The following is a 14445-nucleotide window of genomic DNA, read 5'->3' on the forward strand; positions in this document are numbered from 1 at the left end:
TCCCTATTTGCTATTATTTATGTGCAGTTGAAGTCAGAATTATCAGCCCCTTTTTTTGAATTATTTATTTTCATTATTTTCCTAATGATGTTTAACAGAGCAAGTAAATGCTCACAGTATCTGATAATATTTTTTTTTTCAGAAAAAAGTCTTGTTTTATTTTGACTTTTACTTTTTAAATATTCATTTTAAGGTCAAAATTACTAGCCCCTTTAAGCTATATAATGTTTAGATAGTCTACAAAACAAACCATTGCTATATAATGACTTGCCTAATTACATTAATCAGCCTAGTTAACCTAATTAACCCAGTTAAGCCTTTAAATGTCACTTTAAGCTGTATAGAAGTGTCTTGAAGTATATCTCGTCAAATATTATTTACTGTCATCATGACAAAGAGAAAATAAATCAGTTATTAGAGATGAGTTATTAAAACTATTATGATTAGAAATGTGTTGAAGAAATTCTCTCCGTTAAACAGAAATAGGGGAAAAAAATAAACGGGGCAAATAATTCAGACTTCAACTGTATATAATATAATATATATATTTTTTCCCCAATTTCTGTTTAACAAAGAGAAGATTTGTTCAACATTTCTGAACATACTAGTTTTAATAACTAATTTGTAAAAACTAATAACTGATTTCTTTTATTTTTTCCATGATGACAGCAGATAATAATTGCCTATATTTTCTTAAAATACTAGTGTTTAGCTTAAGGTGACATATAAAGGCCTAACTAGGTTAATTAGGTTAATTAAAGTCATTGTATAACGATGGTTTGTTCTATAAACAATCAAAAATATGTATTGCTTTAGGGGACTAATAATATTGACCTTAATATGTTTAAAAAAAAAAAAAAAACTACCTTTATTCTAGCTAAAATCAGAAAAAATTTCTCCAGGAGAAATAATATCAGAAATTTTGTGAAATATTCTTTGCTCTGTTAATCATAAATATGTAAATATTGAAAAAAGAAAAAAAAAATCAAGGAGGCTAATAATTTTGACCACGCACGCACACACACACACACACGCACGCACACACACACACCACATATAGTGTTCAGCATAAATGAACAGCCCCTTTAAAAAATGTATATTTGTATAAATTCCTCAGTGAATATAGACAAATATATATTGGTGCATTTAAACAAAACAGTTTTATTAAACAGAGTAATATTTTTTTCCTGTTATTCCTGTTATTATTAAAGATGTATTTATTCATCAATAAATATTATTTTTCATCAAAATATTCAAAATATTCACTGGCGTGTACTAAGTTTATTAGCTCCAATTTTGGCTTTGACTAATCTAATGTTTATGCACAAATATATAATTGTAAAGCATTCTATTCAAAATATTAATCTGAAGGACAGAGTTTTTAGAGGTCATGTTTAAAAAGGCTATTCTGCTCACAAAGGCTGCATTTATTTGATCAAAAATAAAGTAAAAATGTTGAATTTTAAAGTGTTACTACTAGGGATGTAACAGTATCAGAATTTCACTGTACGATAATACCTCAGTATGAATGGCAAACTTATTGAATAATTTACAGGAAAAAACAAAACTAATGAAAAGACTTGAAAAAAGTCCCAAAAGTGTTTATTTACCTTAGCACTGAACATATCAATGACATACAAATTAGCCATCTATCTGTAAGTTTCGAAACAGGAACTTCAATTTTTTAATTTTAATAACAAAAAACTATTAAACTATATATATATATATATATATATATATATATATATATATATATATATATATATATATATATATATATATATATATAAAGTTTCAATTTAGTATTGTTGAAAACTCATCACATTCAACATTTAATCACTCACTCACTTAGATAGAGATGGGTTTTTTAAGGAAAATGATCATATAACTAAAATCTGGTAAAAGCTGGGATCTCTGGGCATGTCCCCTGCAACAGAAAAACCCCCTCTCATTTGGGACTGAGGTTTCTGGGACAGAGAGATATGATTAAGCCAAGGTTGACAGCAGTGGGTGACGTTGTGCATTGTCTTTCCCCCACTTGAGAGGACAAGCCATGAGTGAGATAGAGGTCTCTTTGCGGTACAAGTCAATGTCTGCATCAATCTAACAAGTGTGCTGTGTTCTGCAGTCCCCATGACTGTTTTTAGTCGTATTCCCCGACCTATATTTCACCACAGTCTGGCAGTGCCTGCATACTGCATTCTTATTTGTCTGTCACCTTTTCTCCTTTCTTGTATCTTTTTAGAGAGAAATCGAAATGCTTTCAAACATCCGATTTGAAACCCACTTTAGGTTCGATCATTTCCAGCTCTTTTTCTTCCCCGCTACTAGCACCACACTCCATTTCCGCATTACTGGATCTGTAGCGACAACAGACCGCAAAGGATGATGGGAATCATCCTGGGCTGATGGGAATTGTAGTTCCTTCTACCTCCCTTTCGCTTCATTCGCCTAAGCAAACTTTTCTCAGAAATATAGTTTTATTGAGTCATGCGCCTACGCTAATATTGAAAAAAATTACTATTGCGGTATGACGGTATTTACAATTTTGTTACATCCCTAGTTACTACACAATTTAAATAATTCAAATTTTTCAATTTTTATTTTTTTTCTTATTGAACTTAGTTTCACATTTAATTTAGTGTCACATGATCCTTAAGAAATCATTATATTATTGGTACAAAACCACTAATATTGATTCTTATAATGATCAGTGCTAAAAAAAAAAAAAGCTTCAAAGTATTTTGGAAACTGATACATTCTTTTACCATTGTTTGATTAAAAAAATAAGTAATTTTTTTTTAAAAATCTTTTTTGCATTATAAAAAATTAATTTACTTTTATTCATTCCTTCATTCATTTTCTTTTTGGCTTTTTCCCTTTTCTGGGGTCGCCACAGCGGAATGAACCGCCAACTTATCCATCATATGTCTTACGCAGCGGATGCCCTTCCAGCTGCAACCCATCACTGGGAAACACCCATACACTCTCATTCACACTCATACACTACAGACAATTTAGCTTACCCAATTCACCTGTATCGCATGTCTTTGGACTGTGGGAAAAACCGGAGGACCCGGAGGAAGCCCACGCGAACACAAGGGGAACATGCAAACTCCACAAGGAAATGCTGACCCAGTCGAGGCTTGAACCAGCAATCTTCTTGCTGTGAGGTGACAGCACTACCTACTGAGCCACCGCGTTGTCTAATTTACTTTCATGCTTGAACAATTTAGTTTGATGAGTAAAAGTAATTAATTTTCAATGGTACTTTGAAATAGTATTGTATAATGTGTACTGACGTGGTGGCGCAGTAGGTAGTGCTGTCACCTCACAGCAAGAAGGTCACTGGTTCGAGACTTGGCTAGGTCAGTTGACGTTTCTGTGCGGAGTTTGCATGTTTTCCCCGTGTTCACGTGGGTTTCTTCCTGGTGCTCTGGTTTCCCCCATAAGTCTAAAGATGTGGTACAGGTGAATTGGGTAGGCTATATTGTTCGTAGTGTATGTGTGTGAATGGGTGTGTATGGATGATTCCCAGACATGGGTTGCAGCTGGAAGGGCATCCACTGCATAAAACATGTGCTGGATAAGTTGGCGGTTCATTAAGCTGTGGCAACCCTGGAATAATAAAGGGACTAAGCCGAAAAGAAAATGAATGAATAATGTGTATTGTATTGTTTCACAAAGTTCTGACAACAACAATAAATGTTTATTCTTAGCAGATGGTTATATTAAGCACCATGAGAATTATGTGACACTGAGGACTAGTATTTTTAATGATGATCAAAATTTAACTTTAAAATACAAGAATCACATTTTAAACTAAATACAATAAAATACCAGTACATGATTTAATTAGTTTATGATAAATATATACTATTTAACTGACATTTCACTATATCACAGTTTTTGATGTATTTGTCCTTGTTTCTATTACAGTATTGTTTAGCCTTTGTGAGCACAAGAAGCTTATTATACGACATATATATATATATATATATATATATATATATATATATATATATATATATATATTTCTGATTCCAAACTTTTCACTTGTAGTATATACACACAAACACACATGTGACAAGTTGAACATAACAATATTCTATTCCATGAAGTCCTCATGCTAAATTAAACTAAAAATTTGTAAGTGCAAACATATTACCTTTGAAGGAATTCCAGTGTGCATGCTCACCCTCACAGATTACTCTGCCTTCCATGCTGATCATCCATTGTTTTATCCACTGGCCCAAAGTATCATCTGAACCTTTAATAAATTGGTTGATTAAAGTATTATTTAGGAATTATTCTGGAGATTAATTCTGTGATTTATCATTTGTTTTGAAAGGCTTGGTGTAGAAAGGGCCATAATAAAATTATGCAAGACGTGATAAAGCCATACAATATCATTTTTCAAAATTAAAATAAATATTAAAATAACTGTAATAAGCAACTACATGAAATCAAACCAGGTAATCTGAGATTCAAAGATAATGAAAAGTGACAGAATGTCTTAAGCATGTGTTAAAACATTGACAATAGTATGTCAATAGTAATACCAAAGGATAACTAGGCTTCTAAAAGGCAAGTTTATTTCTTTGGGTATCAGATCAAAACAAATACATACATTTCTAACTAAATGAGACTTTGCTTTAATGAATTAAAAACGAATGAATCTATTTCGTCAAATACAAACCAGCAAAGTCTATAGCGGGACACAAATTAGATTTTTTCCCTATCTTAATCACAAAATACTTACCAGGCAGAATCAAATGAGGAGTCACAGGCAGGTTACCCATCTTTTCAAGATTAGCAGTGGTGGCAGACATCTATTGGTCAAAAATGAATTGTAAAGAATTTTCATTATAATAGCAGTTACTCCTTACTCACAAAAAAGATTAAAAGCTCTGCTACTTTAGGTAACGTTACCAAGCATAAAATCTGATCGTAACTCTAGTCAATTTCTATATAAACCAACTGCAATAACGTAAAAATAACAAAGGTCTCACTCGATCTTAAAATGTTATTTTTAGAAGCACCGGAGTTGCAAATGAAAAGGTGTATCTGTAATAAAATGGACCAAATATGCAAGTTACACATGTAACCACATGAAAAAAAAAAGATTCTGTACAATCTTCACTCAAAGTTCATGTAAAATCTAGGTTTAACATTCTTACCTGTGTGTGATGTGAATATGAGTCCTCCAGCCATCGTTAGCTTGCTAAATTAGGCTAAAGTTACCCTCTTTCTCTTCTCAAGACATTCACAGGGTCGGATCCTGCAATTAAATAAACAGGTACTTTGGTTATGTGTTGATTGGATGTTTATGGCATGATATTTAAATTTAATAAGTATTTTAAAGATAGTACGTTTACAGATATAGCTTCTTACCTCGTCGAAAATATCCAAATTATCCAATTATCCTTTCTTGTAAGTACCTTGGAGTTTCAAACAGAGGCACGCAATTCAAATCTGTCATAAAATGCAGGGCAATGTACCAGTTCATGTAACCACAAATTATAACGTTCAACATTTTCACTGTTCCTAAAAGTTCAGGTAAAATATCCATCCAGGCTCCAGGAGATGTGAGGACTAACGTTACCGAGTCCTTATGCTAATCTTGCTTTTCAAATTCACACAGTCAAATCATTGTTGCAGTTGTGTGTTTATTGGATGTTTACATGTGATTTTAAAAACTAACAGGTACTTTACAGATAGTTAGTCACATATGGAGCTGCAAACTTACCTCATGTAGATAATCCAAAATGGCGTCTTGTGTACACAGAAAAAAATATGGTATAAAACCGTTAAATTACAGTGCCCTTACTGTTGTTGCTCAACCACTCAAACTGAAGTGAGCAAGTCTTCCCATGATGCATTGTAAAAAACGACAACTTGCTGTTTTTACATTAAAACGGTATTTTGCTGTTTATTTTCACCGTAAATTTACAGGAATTTTTTACAGTGTAGTATGGTGCCAGTTATTGATTGCTATAGACCGGGGTGCTTAACCCTGTTCCTGGAGATCTACCTTCCTGCATAGTTCAGCTCCAACACTTATCAAACACAACTAAAGTATCTGTAGTGTCTGAAGGAGAACTTGGTAATTAAAGAGAGGTCCGTTTGATCAAGGTTGCAGATTAACTCTGCAGGAAGGTAGATCTCCAAGAACAGGGTTGGGCACACCTGCTTAAGACTGACAATTTTCTGGGGGAGGGGCTCGGTGCGGACGTGTGTTTTTATGCAACCCAGGCTCATTATGGATACGTACCTAGGTCTACAATTCTAAGGACAGTGAAATGCGTGACTGAAGATATGTCTGCACGCTGTTTTTGTTTTGGCAAATCCACCAGGGGCCACTGTGTATGCTTTTTGATGTATTGATCTCAAATTTTTCTTGCGCATCCCCTTCTCGCAGATACACCACTTCAGCATATCAGGCCAGTTTGCTGTTGACCGACTGACTGATTCACTGACCCACCCATCCACACCTTCCTTAAACCCTTTAGTGTTTTCAAAAGCAATCTAGAACAAGAAAAGCCACTGCGGCCATGTGATTTCACCAAATTTTACCCTGTTGTTAGTTATTTATTTATTTTTTTGCTTTTGTTTTTACTGGATTCTGGAACCATTCTTCGGACTCAACCCCATCGTTGCGGTTATCTCAAACCCTATCTTCACGATTAACTCTACTCCATGTCTACTCCAAGTCTATCGACATATGCGGCAAGCTACTGGGCAAACTGCTATCACCAGAAATATGGAGGTAGGTGGTCCACTGATATCGCAAAAAGGAACAGAAGCTCTGGCTACATAATTTGCGCTCTCCAGAAATGTAGACAAAGGTACGTATCCACAATGAGCCTGTGTTGTTTTTATGGTGGTTTCTGCAGCTTAATTGTTATGAACACTCTAGGGTGGATAAACACACTGGAATCTCTTGAATACGTGAATACTTGCCTGATAAATATGTCTACATAAAGCTTAGACAAACCAACTGCACTTGAAAACAAATAAGACAAACGTGAGGTACAGTCTTTCTCGTATGACCTTACGAATTCAAGCCTACACAATGCAAATTCAAATCACAAGATGGCAACCAATTTATCACCCACAATCTTGTGAACAAAGAGGTTGGTGTCATTTTTGGATGAAATTTCCAATCAGGAAAAGTTTGAAATGGCAAAAGAAGACAGGATGAAATCTTGTAACATGCAAGTGACTTTTTTTCTTACAGTGGTAACAGTTTGATTGACAACACCAATAAATGAGGTTGGTGTCGTGATCTTGAACCTTCGAGTTTGGGTAACCCGAAAAACATATATATTTTTGGAATAAATCTAACATTTAGAACCAAAATCGAAGAGAGAGTTGGGGATTTTTACTGATGCTTCCAAATATGAAATTTAATCATAAGCTTGGCAAACAGTTTTGAAGAATTTGATGTTTCCTCACTCAACGAGATGGGAGCTTGCAATTGCATTCCCTGAGGGGCATTTCAAAGAAGGCTGCAGCGTGAAATGACTTTCCTTAAAAGAACTTTGTTAGAAGTGAACAGGAAATCAAGAGAATACAAAAGATTACTACAATTTTCGACAACTCATTTCAACATGCATTCTCATAGCAATTACGTGTTTGCTCAGTATGTGGAAAGAAGCTGGATTCATGCTCAATGATAAGCATTAACATTTAGTCACAGCTTGATTTTTGCCCCTAAGGTTACACAGATTTCACTCCACATGGAAACCCATCAACCTACTTTCTGTTGGATTATTACAGGTGCATATATTATAAAAATACTGCGTTCATAAAGTTAATTAATCTCACATTTTAAATATACAGTATAGTCCATGACAAATAATTAGATTTTAACACTTAGTAACACTCTTATAAAGAAAATGACACAGATGTAAACTACATTTTACATTTACAGTATATAACATTGAATAATTTTCACAACTCTTGAGTACTTTTAGAACTTTTTCTCATACTTTGAGTAGTATTTAGAACAGATTTCACTCTACTTTTACTACATTTTTTTGGCAATGTAATGAACAATTTTTCAGTAGTCTTTCCACCACTGCTAGTAACTATAGCAAAGTAATAAAAATTCATTTAGGCCCGTTTCCTCTGAGTGGTACGGTTTCGTACGGGTCAGTAGAGGTCACCTTCATTTGGATTGCGTTTCCGCTGCCAAAGGGTACTAATAGTGATTATTATAGTTAAACATGGCAGTTTGTTCATGTTTTAGGTTGCTGAAAGAATAATTTTTTCCGACTTCTTCACTTTCGCGTTTGTCCGTTTCTGAAAGGATCGGATGTCAGAAGCACTTTAATAATGAAACACAGGATATCATTCTAAATACGTGGTTCCGCAGACGTTTCTGGAGACCGCAAATTATGTAGCTGGAGGTACATATGGCTGCATTTAATTTTTTTAAGCGAAAGCTACTGATCGGTATGACGCTGTTCCTTTTGGCGCTTACCGGCTGACAGCTTACCAACGTGTAGAGGGCTTTCCCGCCGCAACCGGTTTGTCGGGTTAGCTCGTCATGTATGTTGGAGGACTTGAGACACAGGGCTTATCTTTTTCTGGACGGCTTTTGTAAACTGTCGATTGGGTTTAGGGAAGTAAGTGAGTGGGCAGGTCTATCTGTAAAATTGGTTGGGTTTAGGGAAGGAGGAGGGTGGGTCAGTCGATTGGCCGGTCATCAGTCAATCATTCAGTCATTCAGTCGTTCGACAGCAGCCTCTGGTGGGTTTACGCAAGAACATCGCGGGTAAGAACGGCACTCGCGAGAGACATTTGTAATGCAAAAAAGCGCACACAGCGGCCTCTCGCACATTCGTGAAAACAAAAACTTACCTCCCAGGACGTATTTCGCTGTCTCCAGAAACGTCCATGGGACTACATTTTCGCATTGAGCCTGGGTTGCAATATTCACGCACGCGCTATTATCATTAGCTCAAGAAGTTTGTTATTTCAAATATAGACATGCAGTGAGCTCACTCAAGCTCTCTGTAGAAAGTGAAATCGATCACGCTTTATGATTGATCTCGTAAAACAAAAACAGGACACAGCAGATTTTGTTCTTCTTGGCTTTGTGGCTGTTCATCAAGATGACAAGGTTTGTTTGAGCTTAGGTTGTTCATTGCTCATTATTATATGTAAATAATATTTTGATGTAATATTTTGACCGCTCCCTTTAATCACACATCCCCCAATAAAAACCTTCTGAAAGGGTGGAAGGTGACATATACTTTACATTCATGCTCCCCCAAAACACAAACAGGCCCATCTAATGCAGTTCTTGAGTACACAAGCTCCACAATGCCATGCTCTTCTCTGGGACTGTAAACCTATAGTCTGTTTAAACAGAAGTGTTTGCAGTTTTGAGTAGTTGTGCCACCCACAGAGCTCTCACAATAAGCAGAAGGTGTCGAGAGCCACGGGGCAGGTGGAGTGACGTAACCCGATCTGCTGTTTCATTGATTTCAGCCCGCAGATGGACAAAGTGCTCAATCAATGAAAGGCGGTTCATCCAGCTGGCCACTGCTGACCCTTCACTCCCAGCTAGGACAGTCTTCCTGGGGGGCAAACGGACTCTGACTGTGCCTCAATGCCGACTGGATACAAACTTATTAGCATTAAGCCATTGGCCTCTATTTGCAATAAATCAAGCCTTATTTTTCTGGTTAAGGCAATGTTTTGCTCTTGTTTCAAATGTGCTATGAACTTATTGACCCTGGTGGATAAATAAATCTCAATATCATTCAAAATGCAACTGTGGGGCCTTTTTTTTTATAAGGACCCACAAATAAGATTCCTTTGCAAAGTGGAACTCTTTTTGAAATATATATAAAGACATATATATATATATATATATATATATATATATATATATATATATATATATATAGGCAATGTAAATGTATAGACAATGTGAAATATATATAGTATCATTGAAGCTAAAAGTGAAATATATATTCAAACAGTCTCTGGAAAATAATAAAACTGTTTAAAAAAACAAATATTTCTGTATTTTAGTATTTTATGAAAAAATACTATAATTTTAAAACATGTATTTCTTACAGTTTTAAAATGTTGGAGTCTGTGTATTTTTGTAAATTAACACATTTATTTAAAAAGAGCAAATAGATTTGATGAAAAGTGAAAGTTAAAACATTCATAATGATGCAAAACACACAATCTTAAGATAAAAAAAATATTTCATTTTGTAACAAAAAATGCACTGTTTTCTTCACAAATAATAAAATGAAATCCTTTTAGTAACAAGGTTAATTTAAATTATATTATATAATATATAATTTTAAATATAACACTTTATAATAACCACACTCTATTAATCATTTATTAAGTATTAGCAAATAATTAAATCATCATCTTTTAAGCATTAACTTTACATTTGTAACTTCAAGCGAGTGGAGTGACAACGGACCGAGGATCAGACAGGCAATTATCAAAAACAGGTAAACAATAAAGCAAAGAAAGGGTCAAAATGTGTAAAAACTATATCAGGGAACGTTTTGTAATGTTAAAGTATGATAACCAAACAAGACTCAACCATGAGGGTGTCAAGGTGAGCTGAATTTATGTGTAGTGTAATTAGTACCTGAGCAGCTTTAGCTGTGTGAGTGTAATCAAAGGAGACTTGGAACAGGTGTGTGTATGTGTGGTGCATGACAGGACTTGTAGTCTGCGTAATATAATGTGCTTAATCATTGTATTTGTGAACTTTGTTAAATATTAGTTTTTCATTACTTACTGTAAATACACTGTTAGACATTTCTGTAAATTACACAGTTATTTACTGTATTTCACCCAGTGTAATACTGCAAATTCCTTTTACGGTAAATAACTGTATTTACCGTTGCATTATGGGAATTTAGTGTGACGTCGAACAACATATACAGCGATGTACTGTATTTGTAAAAATTCGTGTATTATACTGTATTTTCCACAACTGCTTCAACGCCATCTTGCGGCGATTCGACTACTCTGCACCACATTTTGCCTGAGGACCCTGGAGCAATTCTGGAGGACAATTTATTAGTGTGCCTGAAGAACATACTGGATTTAACAAACTTTACTCTGGTAAGCTGAGGCAGTGTTTCATTTTACAGAATGTTTTGTGGACGAGAATAGAACAAAGTAAAGTATAAAGTTGGCTATTATTATTTTCTCTGGCTTGGCGTTATTTCGCCCATTTGAGAAATATATCATCTATTAAGATGTTACCTTTATTTAATTTATTACATTAACACTACTATTACTTTAAATAAGACTGTTTATGACTATTAGCCATTGTTCTCGTCATATCTTTTTATTTATTTACATAGGAACCGGTGTTGCAGCGGGTTTTGGTTTAGGAGGGAACCAGAGGTATGCAGACAGTTTTGGAGGACACTTAGCACAAGACAACGGTCCGGCAGAGAGTGTTTTCCCCCAGAAGAATATGAATGAAAGACCAACAAATAATCCAGGTAAAAGCGCGTCTGTCTGTGCTGACAACACTCGACATTGATTTGAGCACCTCTATTAGCATTTGTTTGCTCGGCAACATTAGCTGAAGCGATCTTAAAATGGTAATGTTAACTGTTAGCTAAACTGAGCTAAGTTTATACTGAATTGGACTCAAACTCATTTTAACGTGCAACGTTTAACTTATATTGATTTATACTATATATATTAGATGTTGTGAACCTATTTTTCTCTGGTTTAGAGTAACTTATAACGTTAGCTTGAGAAAATAACATCGCGACGTAACATATAAGAACGTTAACGTAAATCTATACAATATGCATAGAGGTAAAGTTGGTTTTATATTCGCACATTCGTTCATTTAGAAGACTCTATACTGTTTACCATGTTACTTTGAATATTCGATCAGAATTAGCATGCCAGTATGACTTGAAATCAACATTAACACTGTTTATTTGACCGTGAGCATGTTGTACTTTGATAGTCATTAGCTGCTAAAATGATTTCGCTATTTAGAGTTTGCAAATAATACTTTTATGAAATTAAATTATTAAGGGGGAAGTCTGAATCTGCTAATATAAAACCAATTTTACCTCTATGCATTATGCTAATAACCACCTTTTTGCTATTTATTGTTTGCTAATTATTTTTGTATCACAACTCTTGACATTTGGTTTAACATAATTGTTACCATTATATTTTTTTCTGTTTAGATATGGCACTGGCACAGCAGCAGGTTTTGTCTGAAGAAACAAACAGCATTTCAGAGGAACATCTTGATCAGCACAGCCTTATGCTTAAAAAATAAGCAAGACCAGTAAGCAACCAAGGTAAACAAATAAAAAAAAGTTGTGTGGAGGTTGTGGATTGTAGCATGGTATTCTTATCTGTATTTTTGGCTTTTTTATGGTCTCAATATAGAATACTGGGAGCCTGCCTGTGCAAACTGGACCTCATACAACAGTAAGTACTGTACATCTATTTGTTTCTCAATATATTAACGTTACTTTTAATACAAAATGTGTCACATGTTTAGTTGCTAGCTAAATAAAAAAATCGTTTTCCCTTTTTTATTAAACCATTTAGTAGGTTTTTTTTTTCATCTTTGTTTATAATATTTTTGAGCAGATTGAGGTCTGTCATGGGTCAGACATTTCAAAATACAATAATTAGTATTGGGATACATGCATTTGTCTATGTATTAAATGTCTTTTTCCCCATTTCATGTTGCCTAAATATTTTGTAATAAATAAAATAATACAATTTTTTGTATAAATAATTCCAGAGGATGAAACAAAATGCACAGCAACAACCAGAGTGAGCCAGAAGATAGCAGGAGAAGTAGTGAAGAGAATGACAACCATGAACAACAGTGAGTTATCCTTCTTTCACCAGCTAACTGAGAACTTGGATTAGGTGAGACACTCTCAATAGTTTTATCAGTATTCAGTCAGTTTTAGTTTATTAGGAATACATAAAACAAATAGTCTAATCTGTCCTGCAGTGAATCAACCCATCACAAATGCTACAATGTTTTTGTAAAACCTTGTTAGGGAAAAAATAAACAGGACATTCTGGTTAGTTATCTTTTAAACATGGTAGTGAGCAGGTTATGAGCAGGAGCCAGTTGCTCAGTACCAGCTGAAAACTACCCCAACCTAGCTGCCATGCTTCAAAATAATTAACCAGTATATGATTTATTGTTTTTAAACAAGCTTCTTCTATGCTTATGTTAGTCTGTTTGTCCTTATCCAGAGTTCTTCATAATCCTGGACTGGGCCAAATCCTGACCAGATGCTGTGGTGGTCATGGAGGAGTGAATCCTAAAAGACACACGTGATCAATGAGTTTCCGCATTGATCCAATGGGCCAGCCTGACCACCCGCTGGTGAACTTTCAAGCCTCCGGTGCCTAGACTGCGGCCTTGCACAAGTTTGGCTAGAGGAGAACTGGATGTGCCCAACTGAGCCTGGTATCTCTCAAGGGATTTTATTCTACACTTTCGTCAGTTGGTGAAGTTTGTTCCATGCCACTGTCGCCACTGGATCACTTGGCTACGATTGGTGGATCGGTGGATTTGCTCTTCAGTGTTTGGACTTTCAGCAGTGACATTTACTGCTTCAATTCTGAAAACTGGACTGAAGCAGCTTCAATTTACAAGAACTTCTATGTTAAGCTGCTTTGACATCATTGATCTACATTGTAAAAGTGCAATAGAAATAAAGATGAATTGCATTTGAACATGTGAATTCAGACCTTGTTGAGCATTTGACACCAGAACTAGTAATATTTTAAAGTTGGGTTGTTTCTGAGTCGGCTAATAGTTACAAATATTTATTTTTCCAACAATATGCAATTCAGAAGTTTAAATTTTTATTGTACATGTATGTTCTAGTGCTTTGTGTGATTTATTTATTTTTAATGTGTTGATTTTATTGCTTAATGTAATTTTCACACATTTTCCTTAAATGCTTTAAGCATTATTAATGTTTTAAAGAATGGAATATTTTGTAATTGTGTCTGGTTTAATGTCAGTAGTACTTAGTACAATTGGGGTTTTTTTTCTCAACAATATGCAGGTCAGACACTTAAATTAGTTTTGTACATGTATGTTAATGTGCTTTGTCATTTTCAATGTTTTTTTTTCTTAAAATAAAATATTTTGAATGATTGAAATGTAATGTTTTTACACATTTTTAAGCTTGTTTTAAGCATCTCCAATGTTTTAAATAAAGAGTGTTTATTTTGTTAATATTTTGTAATTGTGTCTTTTTTAGGTCTATAGTATTAAAATAATATTAATAAAATTATATTATAAAATATTTAGGACAAAATTAAAAGGTTTACAGTAGCTAACTGTTAACTTAGGTTTTTACAGTAGTTAACCATTTTCAGACACTACGGTAACATGCTGTAAACGGATTTACAGTTGTATACTGT

The 14445-nt window shown here is 34.4% G+C and overlaps 1 protein-coding gene and 1 long non-coding RNA gene across 4 annotated transcripts in view; one reads left to right on the forward strand and one right to left on the reverse strand.

Moving 5' to 3' along the window:
* The window catches only part of rab34a (RAB34, member RAS oncogene family a), a 626412-nt gene that overhangs the window by 210180 nt on the left and 401787 nt on the right, over nucleotides 1-14445 (reverse strand). The gene's annotated exons all lie outside the window — the stretch shown is intronic.
* On the forward strand, nucleotides 10944-14257 carry LOC137487731 (uncharacterized). Of its 2 annotated transcripts, none has more exons than XR_011006425.2 (6): nucleotides 10944-11118; nucleotides 11364-11507; nucleotides 12219-12335; nucleotides 12427-12468; nucleotides 12791-12877; nucleotides 13261-14257. It is a non-coding gene; the product is annotated as an uncharacterized lncRNA (long non-coding RNA). The 2 variants fall into 2 exon arrangements; XR_011006426.2 differs by having other exon boundaries at nucleotides 11028-11118; nucleotides 12791-12921.

This window comes from Danio rerio, chromosome 15, assembly GCF_049306965.1.
Source record: "Danio rerio strain Tuebingen ecotype United States chromosome 15, GRCz12tu, whole genome shotgun sequence".
NCBI lineage: Eukaryota > Metazoa > Chordata > Actinopteri > Cypriniformes > Danionidae > Danio > Danio rerio.